This window comes from Diuraphis noxia, unplaced genomic scaffold, assembly GCF_037042655.1.
Source record: "Diuraphis noxia isolate RWA-SAM2 unplaced genomic scaffold, SU_Dnox_SAM2 contig0004, whole genome shotgun sequence".
NCBI classification, from domain to species: domain Eukaryota; kingdom Metazoa; phylum Arthropoda; class Insecta; order Hemiptera; family Aphididae; genus Diuraphis; species Diuraphis noxia.
The window spans coordinates 49,538,512-49,551,400 of NW_028301714.1; the positions used below are offsets into that span (position 1 = coordinate 49,538,512).

The 12,889-nt window shown below is 28.3% G+C and overlaps 1 pseudogene; it reads left to right on the top strand.

Annotated features, from left to right (window-relative positions):
* The window catches only part of LOC149056151 (uncharacterized), an 89,698-nt pseudogene extending 77,666 nt beyond the window's left edge, over positions 1-12,032 (top strand).
* Positions 12,033-12,889: the final 857 nt, after the last annotated feature.

Here is a 12,889-nt window from a genome sequence, read left to right on the forward strand (position 1 = left end):
ATTATGCAGGTTAGACCACCAGGAATTCGTATAATATCTATGTACAAAGAACTTATTTACAATCGAATAATCCATTATAACAAATGGTTAAAACTACTTAAACTTATTGTATAAATATGATTAAAACCAAAAAATATTCGTCATTTATAGAAAAATACGATAAATATGCTTATAAATTGTCACACAAATTGTTGAATTTATTCTTTAATTATTAAAAAATGTGTTTTAGTATCACATTAACTATTTTTGTATAATATTTTCAATAATTGTGTATCCAAATAGTTAGACACTTAGACGCTTTAGACGTTTCGTAGTAAGTATTTACCATTTTTCTATAATTAAAAAATAATAAAATTGTCGCAATCATCAATTTATATTGGATACCTAATAACAATAATTGAAATTGAAGGACAACATTTTATTTCTCCACAGTAAGCTTAAATTAATAATTACATAGCACGTTTATTTTATTGTTGTTTATATAATATGTTAATTGCATTAGGGATATTGATTATTTTATATATTTCACAGTTACACTATATAAAATTAATTGCAATTTATTTTAAGACTTATAAATTAATAATCACAAAAGTATACCTATAATTCAGAATTAAAAAGTCTTAAACGATAGTTTAAACTATTTTTTTTCACTATTTTTGTTAATATTGTTGTATATTATGAAGGTTTTTGGTCTTGTTAGTATTCATAGACATAGAGTATCATCTAGAATCAGAATTTATCGCGTTTAACTGTTCAAGTGAATTTTTACAACAATACCTGCATGTTCCATGAGCAAAAGTTGTGGAAAATTATGATCACCTATGCATTACTAAAAAACCAGCGACATCCCCATGGAGAATGTAGGTATACATAATGGTGGTATATATATATAGCCTTTGAATGCTTTATATTTTAATCATAGTTTGGAAATTGGAATCAGTTACTGAAGTAAGAATAGAAAGACTAATAACTAATATGATATTGAAAATTAGTGTCAGTAGTCCTACTGGGTCTGCAAGGCGTGGATTACTGGTTAAAAATTTATTGTCATAGTGTAGTATGAATACTGTGCTCTGTACTAAATCGGCATATTTATTAACTAACCGTTAAGGAGATCTTTGCTTAAATGGTTTATAGCGCATCTACAACTATATAATTATTTTTCAAAATTATATTATATTAATATTTAATCGCATCTGTACAGTGTGCACCTATATTAAAATAGTATGTATAGGTACCATCATATACTAAACATTCGTTAGATACTTGGATACGATGGCGAGTATGAAATGGTACAGTACGGTACGAACCGTTATACTTGCGCGAGGTTAATGCAGATTTTATGGACATATTCACACACACCGTACACAAAACACAATTGTCATAGTGAAACTTTTTTTTTGATGTTTTAGACTAACAAACAAACTAATATTGTAATATGTGTGTATATCTAATTAGTAATTAGAATACATCTGCATTCTTCATATAAGTCACAAAAAAATAAATGCGTAAAACTATTGTTGTCTCGTTAAAAAATTCCATCATGCATATGACACGTTAAATATTATATTATACAGACACACGTCCGGGATATTAATATAATAGGTAGGTATGTTTGGCGGTGCCGTAGTAGTATAATTTGAAAACGGGTATCTTCTCGAAATAAACATTGAACTGCAAAAAGTGTATTAATAGTTTCTGAATTTATTGTTCTGCCACGTTGTTTTCATTTGATATGCATAGTAGTAAAGCACCTACTATAGGTAGTAGTATATTTTTTGATTTTCAAATTTTTTTTATGAAGAGAATTACATTTTTAAACATATATATTTCTTAAACGTATTATATGAACGATGGAATTATAACTTTCAACTTCAGTTTTTTATTAAAAGTGAACTTGGTAACAAATTGGTTGACGATATTTATTTTGCATACTTTATAATTAGTATATTTATAGGTACTGTTATACCTAAAAGTTTTGATATTATGAAAGTAACACATTTTTTATACTAAAATTAAACAATATTATTTCTATGTAAAACTATTGCTGTGTTTTCAAGAAATATTTTATACTAAACATTTCTATTATTTATGTCTGTTGTATATATTCCTCATTTTATCAATTATTTATTTTGTGTAATTTGCGAATATTTTCACTGTATTAAAAGTTATAATAATTATAATTTTTTAATGTTTTTTAGAATGTTTTAATATATATTTATTAAGAGTAATTTGAAAATCATTTATAGAAAATGTGTGTGTTTAATAATATCTGTGTGCTATATTTTAGCATATTTTTTTCATACTTTTGCTTTAAAAAATGCATATTTTTCATTTTTCATTACATATAATTCCAAGCCCTAATAATTATTATAACATTTTTTCGCAATACAATATTTATCGAAAAAATAATATATGTTTAGGTATCGACATCGATGCCATTGCGTTTAAATATTTAGGTTGGTACCGATTGAAATGACATAACATATCGTACGCAATTAAACTCTATAACTTCACCCAAGACATTCCGGGACCTACACATCTGGTTTGGATCTTTATCCTCTAAAATTTTATTACGAATTAAAAAACCAATCCAGAAAAAAATACCATAACTGAAGATTTCTCCAAATCTATACAGTTTCGTTAGCAAGAATATATTAAAACATCAGAGAAATAAATAAGCATTTTATTTTATTAATAATTTCAATAATATTATTATTTATGAACTGCTTATTAACCAAGAATATTCTCCAAGCGATTCGGGTGCTGCACCAACCAGAGGTGGTGGCGCGGCGTAGGGGGGATTTATGTTGTAATTTTGAACCCGTAGTGTACCAATAATATAATATAACCTATACGTATATATACACGTATTATAATTGCACAAATTCGTTTGACGGACCGTGCACAGATTATAGGGTTTCAAGCACGCGCCCGTGTGCGCGCATGTGTGTGTGTGAGTGTGTGTGTCCATAGCCGTCGAATGCCTTTGACTACGAAGTACGAACTTGACGGGATTGCATCGACCGCAAACAGACCTGCACCGACCTATGAGTATAGTTTTTGTAGGTATATATTCACGGGTTTTCTTTCGTAATAACTAATAACTAATAAGTGGCATCTGATGACGACGGCGACTATATGAACACCAACGGTCATCCTATCCTACTACGTTATAATAACGATAATTATAATAATATTATAATAATATACGTTGATATTGTAAAACTAAATAATTGCCGTATAGCGCGTAATGACGTATCATGTGTGTGGGACTTTCGGTAATAACCTGCGATTATCACGATTTTCACCGTAGAAATCGTCTCCCTGTGAGATTATATAGACACGTTGGCCGGCGCGACGACTGAGCTCTTAAAAATTGTTTTTTTTTTTTTTTTTTCGTTTGTCGATATAAAGAAGTCATTACGTGCGCATTGTACACGTGATTCGTTCGATATGAGTCCTTTATAATATTATACATAGGTATATTCACTTATAGGTATATATCATAATTATATTATTCTCCGTTACCGCACCTTGACGATACCCAATTTGCCAAAAAAAAAGTGTCCCTCGGCTGTTGTTTAACGAATCTTTATAATATATTATTAATGCTGTGCCGTGCTACTGCAGAGATAATATTATTATACACGACCGACAAGAACGAAAAACGCACCACTAGCGTGATCGAATAGAGTTTATTCGCTGTTGTGGTGGTCACATTAAATATTACATAATACAATACGTTATCGAAAAAAACATTTCTACCTTCTTTTTTGTTTTTTGTTCGTCCGTGTAGGTTGACCTTTGTTATTATATCGTTATTTTCACTCACCTCTTCCATATTATATTACCTATAATACCTATAGTATTTTAAGCACATTTAATTGTATATATATATATTATATATATTGTAGTTTGTTGTGTAATGCGTCTCGTATAATATGAACACCTATTTTACGTTCAAGTATAGTTCTATCTCCATATAAAAATATTGTACTAAACGCGGTATATATGTAGTATAATAATTATTAATTTATATTGATATTAAAGTTACAGGCATATACGCTATTATATCATGAATTAAATGACAATATTTATCACATTATCTACTACATTATTTTAATACAAACTGCAGCACACATAAATATTAAATATGGTAATTTGTGGCTTATGTGTTAGAAGAAAAAAAAACAGGATATCTTAATAGTATTGTTTATTGATGTGTTGGAGATTAAAAAGCAACAAAAACGTATAATGTACATAGGTACACAGAAAAATAGTACCAATTATTCCATTTTTTCCTCGAAATTAAATCTAAACTATGTCAACGTTTTTTAAAATTTAGTTTTTCAAATAAATATTTTGAAGTTTTAACTTCCTTTATACCTACTCATTGTTTCAATTAAATCATATATGAACAAGTCATCACATCAAAAAAAAATTACTTTGGTACCTACTGCTCTATGTCAGCAACGCGTGATGTAATAATATTGTAATACATTATATTGTACTCTGTTATCTTCGATAAGTAAAGCATTTAACTACAGTACTGTTATTAAAAATAAACCCATTTATCTGGGAGGTCCTACAAAAAAGAAATGATGATCAATAGACGTTTTGCCTATTACTTATATTGATAAAAGTACCGGGTATCAAAACATTACGTCTTAAACTGTATCACATATTATATAATATTAAAATATTATGTGAAACATTTTTATTGCATTGATGGTACCTATATAACATAGATAAATATGACACTTGGTGTTTCTATGGAGTAGTTTTTACGTCGTTGACGCGATCCAGGAAATGTTGCGTTCACGCCGACCCGAAACTGTATTATTACATAGGTATTAAAATTATTACACTTTGATCTTGTATTATAGTTGCGTGACATTCTTGTTATTACACGAATACCCAAACGGTATGAAATTATGCACTGGTAAGTGATATTACACACACTCAACAAAGTTACATGTGAACATCGTCTATTTAAGTACAAAATAATACTATTTGATAACGATTTTAGCATCGATGATTCTATGTTGCGTTTCTGAAGTACAGTAGTTATAAGCGTAGGTATACATGTGACTACACGTGGTATATATTATTATATTCTTATTATTATACTGACTAAATAGGTCCTAATTAGGAAATGACCGTCCTGTTGGTTGTAAAGTTTCACGAACAGCCGGATAATACATAACAATATTACACGTCTCGTTGTTGTTATAACTCACTCGTATATACGATAATAGTATTATTAAAGGCACTGGTCGTTTGTGTGAATCCTAACCTTTTTTTATATGAAAATGGATATACCATTTGGACGAGTTTCGTAATACCGTTTGAGTGAATAAAATAGACTGTTTGAGCAAGTATAATGAACTATATGTTACCAATCAATCAAAACTACATTTTGAAATTGATACCTAAATGTTATACAATTGTATTTAGTTGTCGTTGTCATGTTATAAGAATACCATGTTGCATTTAATTTAATTCAATATCTATATTTATAAAAGATATCCTGACTGACTAATCAAGGTAAAGTCAAAACTATTACAACTAGATTTGCCTAGAGGCTTGAAATGACCATGATAGGTACCATCTTACGCCAAAATATAGAAGTGCACTAAGAAAGGATGTCACAAAATCCGAATTTTAAAGAGAAACTTCCACAGAGTTTTGTCGGCTCACGAAGAACGAATATCGGCTGCAGATAATAAAATAGTTATTTTTTTATTACAATTGTATATACTTTTAGAGCTGTTAAGATAATATTTTTACTAGAATTATTGATTTTTTCACGAGAAAGGACTTGCAGGCTCAGTTAGTTGGATATAAATTTCAAAATATTGGAAAGCATTGTATCCACATCAACAAATTTGAGGATAACGAATCAAATAAGATTTTTTAATAAATATTTCAATACTGATTTAACCTAAATCTATTCAATTTTTAAGGAACATTTTATCGCTAAAAATTAGTTTACTATATTCTGGCACAAATGTATACACGAGCTTTCATAAAAGTAAGATCATTTAAACGGATCTCGCCTACTTGAATAACGGCCATGAAGTCACTGACGATGTACCATTGTTCATTTGTACCTACCTATTTTATACATATATTATTTAATTATTATAATTAATTATATTATATTTATAGGAATTTTTAAACGCTTGCAATGTATGCTTCGATGATTCTAATACGAGTCTTAACGCTTGTATATATTTCATGTACATTGTGTATATAACATAATAATGTTATTATATTAAGTGTAAAGTGCCTGTGATTAAAACTTTTAGACATTAGAAATTCTATGATTGTTAACAGACATGACGATGAGGAATCGAACGAATATACATATATTGTTACCATTCATGCAAAATATATCAAATCGGGGTTTTCAGTTTAATGTTGAATACAATTCTAAATTCACAGTTTAAAAATATTGATCAGATGCGATTTTTTCAACGAACACAACCAAAATTACATTAGGCTTTGGCTATAATGTTTTGTGCATTATTCAAGTATAAATTATTATTATTGTAAAAGCCGCTGCTTTACCATAACTTTGGCTAGAGATTGAGCAATTCATATGTATATGAAATGCATATTATTTCATCATTAAAATGTAGGTACACATTGTGCAGACCGTATTTATTAGTGTATAATATATGTATATATATTACCATGTACTTATTGTACTTATGCTATTTGGTATATTTCTTAACTATGTTTTTATTTTTTTAATTACATTTCTTAGGTGACTTATACCGACTGACATACGTTTGGTGTTACCTATACAGTATTATTAGTATCTAGTCGATAATCCGTCATTACGTAGATATATCTATATATAGGCAGATAAATTATATATACTATGTTATGTTTTGAGTGTGTTTTTCACAATTATTAAAACGGACCGTATAATTTTCGTAAAGCTATAATAATATAATATTGTAATACGTATAACTGCTGTTAACTGTTACCATATTGAAATGGAACAGTCACCGCAAAGTAAATTATACTCGAAACGTATTGTAATTTATCTGATTTCAATCGGTGTATATCATTTTACTATTTACCTTGAAAAAGATATAAAATTTTAACACCAACACTACAATGAGTGGATCGAAACTAATAGTTGTTTCCTTGAGACATATATTATATACTATCAAATTAATATCACCTTTTAATGAGAAATATATATTGGTACACAACTATATTATTTTGCAGTAATTGTATTTTAAAATTTTAAAACGCACGTGCGAGATAATATAATTTACAGCTGCGCAATATGGTTGAAAAATATTGCAATTGTTTGCTTCTTTAAATCGGTTGTTTGTTTAAAATAAAACGTAAATTAATTTTATTTTTGTACGTTCTAAATATGAGTTTTAATACTCAAATCTCAACAGCCACAAGTTTCTAAAGACCGTTAACCTAACTTAACACTCATAAAAGCGCAATAGTGTTAGTGTTATAATATTATGTATATGAACCTTTAATAATACTCGTACATATTTTAATGTTATACAATTAGTATAACATAAACACTTATTTCTGAGACACTATCCAAACAAAAATTACAATAAGATCCAATTAAATCAATTAAATAGATATTTATATACATTTTGCACACAATAATACAATATTTTACTTATTTTGTATTTTTGTCAGTTTTAGGATTACCCAATCTTTAATCTTTCCTTTCTCCTCATAATTTAATCCTACTATTTCTGCTATTCCTTTGAAATAGATTTATATATAACCGTACATTTCATATCCAATATTCAACTAGCTTAATATATATTCAAACTTAAGTTTATTGAACTTTGTAGGTAATATAGGTATTAATAAAGATTTATTATCGAAAACGAGGTTTAAATTTGGGTCAATTTTTTGTTACTAAATGCCAAATGGTTGATTTAAATACTAATTAAGTGTATAGATTTTAATAGGTTATTGTTAGTATACCACTCAAATTACAATGATTGTTTGAAGGTTCAAATGAATAAGTACTGAGATCATCAATATGCCAATTATTATACTAATTAGCACTTTTTTAGGTACCTACCTACTAAAAATTAAAATATAATATGCGCAATTCGTATATTGTAATAAATGCAGTAGATTATATATTCATATTGTTTCAACTTTTATTTGTGGACTAACAATAAATTACTACTTTAAATATATTCTAGAAAGCGTTTAAATTGCAGGCAGAGTTATATATTTGTAATGTACGAAACCATTAGTTTATTTTTTTCATTTTATTAGAAAAAAAGATACTTTTTGATTAGTACTTCCCCCCCCCCTACAACTCAAATGGCTGCTGGGAAAATCTCAATTCCTTTTTGTACTTTAAACTATTTAGTATTTATTTAATTTTTTGATTTGCGTTAGCTATTTACGGACATAATAATATGGTGGGTAATACATTTGTTAATTTTAAATTATAACAAATAAACATTTATATGATATTAGTATTTTATAATTCATTAATAATTTGTAAAATTATGAGTAAAATAGGTATGTAGAACATGAATATAGAATTGAAAAAAATTTAAGCAATAATTATTCTAATTAGAAACCTAAAGGTAAATTTAATCATAAAAAGTATATTTAAAAATAATGTTTTTTATTATTCGAGTAAAATATATACTGCAGTTAATACTTTTTTTTATGCCAAAGAAATATTGTACATACGTTTAGGCATTTAGCATAGACTAATGAGTATTCCAAAGAGTGTTTTTATTTCATTTTGTGGACGAATTCCATAAAAAATGGTATACACAATATAAACATTCAATATTTTAAGTACCTATGTGTATTTTGCATTACTAATTCTATTAACAAAATCATATTTATGAGTTATCTGCTTAAATGACTTAATAAATATTAAATAGTTTGGAGCATGGAATCCAGATTTCCACCGCCGGCCAATACTATCTATAGAACTGACAAGTACCATAAGGCATACAATATGTTATGCAAAATGAAGTAAATTAATGAATAAGTTAATAGGTTGAAATAATGATGAAAGAGTTTAGGACATAGATCAAAATATTTTTTTTTCTTAAACGTAACAGTATAGAACTTTTGTTCTATTAATTAGTAATCCTCTATTCTAATCTATTAATTAGTAATATTGTTAATAATAATTATTTCCGACAATGAAATCTTTTTATACATGGTTACTGCAGAGATGTTTTTGTTCAATAAACTCAATATTTTCCTTATAATCCTATTACTTATTACTTATTACTCTATGTTATAACTTTACAAAATGTATAAATTACAATACTTTTTCAGCCAGCTAAATACCCCCACAAAAAAAAGAAAACATAAACGCATAACGAAAACAACGAACCTAAAACATCATGTAATACTTACATTTTTAATCTTACTATGGTTGACGTTTACATTTCGGATGATAATCGTATTACAAAAACAACGCGTCGTATTACTGGAAATATTATTTTTTAATCGTATCGTTGTCGCACAAAACCCCCCCGCCCCCTCCCCAAAGCACATATCGTCATACTATATACACATCACATAATATATGGTATATAAATATACCTTCCTTACCGATACTTCAGGTCAAATGTAATCAGTAGCAGCAGTAGAAGAAATGTAATGTAATGCTTCTGCTCCCCCTCCCCCCCCCCCCCCCCCCCCCCAAAAAAAAAACAAAGTGAAAAGCCACCGTCCGTACATAAGTGAACCCAATGAACTTTGTTTTACAATCCGAAGTGTTTCTATAGGCTATATTTATACACGTTATACAATTATTACACTAATATCTATTACAATATATTGTATTATTGGTCACCGTAGTAGCTTGCTACCGCATTTCCATACCTACTCCAACTGTTAAACTGTTAAGACGTATAAACAACTCGACGGTAATTTCTGTAAAAGTGATGATTTCGTTTTGGACGCCCTGGGGAGGTGGAGGTGGTTTTTAAGCTGACCTTGTTTGAAAGAGATAGTGAACAAGTGAACGCACACACACACACACACAATCATCTTTGGATTCATATTCTCTCTCGAGCGCGTATTACTTATATAGTTATTTGTCTCGTATATAAATATATCGTCAGTCGATCCTAAAACGTGTGAGCCTTACCTATACCTAAACGCATATGGGCAGTGTTATAGTATAGAAGTGGTGACGATGAGGGGCAATTATTATCGCTGGTCGGTAGGTAAGTAAGTAAAACCGGCTGTAATAATATCATTATGCGTACTGTATCGGTGAACGGGTAGGAGAAATTTTGAGCGACGCGTGACCTACAAACGAGTCATAGAACCGATGCGCCGCCGCCGCGACGATATATTATTATTATTATTATTATTATTTCTATTTTCAATGTATACGTCACACGCCGGAAAAATTTCTACCCACTCATATCTCAAAAACCGATCATTTTTTAGTTTGACGCGTATTGTACTTATACGGCTGTACACTGTGTACTGATTAATAATTAAATTACTTTAGTCCGTCGCCGTGTTTCATTACGGCTGTTCCTGAACTTAGAAATTTTGTTTTGTTTCTGCAGTTATCGTCGAAGGGCTTTCGATCGTTTAAACATTGCGTTTTTGAGAAAATATAGGTACAGTTTATATAAAACGACGGCGGATTTTTTATTTGCTGAAAATTTATAATCTATTATAAAATAATTAAAATGGCTATGAAAAAAAATCACAATATGCGTAATAATATATTATGTTTGTTAATATTAGAAGTTCGCACATATATTATATTATTTGACATTTTGAATCTATGAAATAATAGTAATTTTTAAATATTTTAAACAATATTTGTATTGTTTATCTAGTATTTTGTAGAACAAAATAGGGCAGTTACGCCGTAGTGGCATTATTTTGTCATGGTCAAAAAATTGTATATACATTCAAATAACTTTTAATTCACCTGTATAATGTTATATGTTATATTATTATTGAAACTATTGGATTTTAATTATTTATCTTATCTTAAAAGGTATATAATATATCGTAATGTATACATATAGTCCGTGGACTTCGGCGATGATCAAGATTACAATACAATTGTGGCAAAAGACAAGATATTCTAGCTGCACCTCAAAATTCGGAAAATTTAACCATGTTAGAAATATCAGCTTCATATTGTATGTACATTTCATCAACAGGAAATGTAAAATTATTTTTGAAAGATGATAGTAATCCGAGCCCCGATAGAATCTTAATTTTTAGTCGTTTCCGAAGCCTTGATATACTACAGAACTCTAAAATATATTATGTAGACGATACATTTAAAATTGCTCCTCCCTCGTTTATTCGAGTATATCTATTACTTGCCATAAATATCTTGACAGTGCACTTCCATTAATGTATTTTAATTACCAGATAAACAATCAACAACTTACGATAAAATCTTTACAATGGCGAAAAATTGAAGATCCAATTTAAATCTTAGTTCTATCTCAAGTGATTTTGAATAAGCCGTTATAAAATCAATAAAAAAAACATTACCTAACGTTAAAATATTTGGGTGTTTATTTCATTTGACGAAAAATATTAGAAAACAACTAAGTGATTTACATCTTATTTTTCAGTATAACAATATTTCCGACTTTGCAATTTCTGTAAAAATAATTATTGCATTAGCGTTCGTTAAATTAAAAAATCTTAATGCTGCTGTTGATGCGTTGACTGAATACCTTGATAAAGAGTTACATAATTTACTAGAATGGTTCGAAGACAACTATATTGGGAAGATAAATAGAAACGGTAGTAGTAGATGCCACGCACGTTTTCCACCTGATATTTGGGATCTTTATAATAGAGTTTTAAATTACCAAGATAGAACTAATAACCACGCAAAAACTGTGAATAGACAACTGAATGTTGAAATGGGAGTATGCCATCCGTCAATCTGGGCTTTTATTAATTGTTTAAAAAAAGTACAATCCAGCCATGATTATTTTTACTCTCAATTAACTGCAGGAAAAAGTCCACCTAAAAAATAAAAAATTTACCGATCTACATAGACGCATTTTAAAAATAGTACAACAATATGACAGTAGAGACTACATTTCATATTTAAAAGGCATATAATATATTATATCTCATTATCAAGACTATTACCTTTATTATTATTATTAATAGGTATGATGAAATATACTATAAAAATGAAATATTCTTAAATTTAACCATTATTGTTGTATTTATTAAAATCATTGATATAACGAAATACCTATATTGTATAATTGTACTATTATTTTCAACTAATATTATTATATTTTTTAAAATTATTAATACAACGAAAATAGATGATGGCCACGTTGAAATGGCCATGACTAAATTTCCTAGATCCCTGTAGGACGTATAATACTAATTTTTTTAATCAAAAAATCATCGTATATGTGTTAATGTTTTTAGCAAATGTATATTTGTATGAGAGAATTAATTACCTTCAAATGACAATAATTACAATATTGTTTTAGCCAAATATTTAGAAAACTATGATGGCACGACGTCTGAATATAATAATATAATGGTTACGATGCTCTATTATTGTTGAATGAAAAGATAATATCATTAGGATAGTAATTCATGATGTTTTTGCCTTTTGTAGTTAGGCCACCAAAGCTTGTATAAAATATGTTGTCTTTCATTCTAAAATTCGACATCCTAACAAATCACATTAAAACAACTAACCCCAAATTCGTTTTTCCAATTGTCAGTTTTTAATAATCAGTGTTATTAGCAGTTTTATCTAAATATAACAACAACTTTTTCTAACTCTGAAAAAAAATAGATGAACATTTTAAAATGTACAAGTTTTAAAGGGAAAATAATATGAAACGTTAAATTATTATCTTAA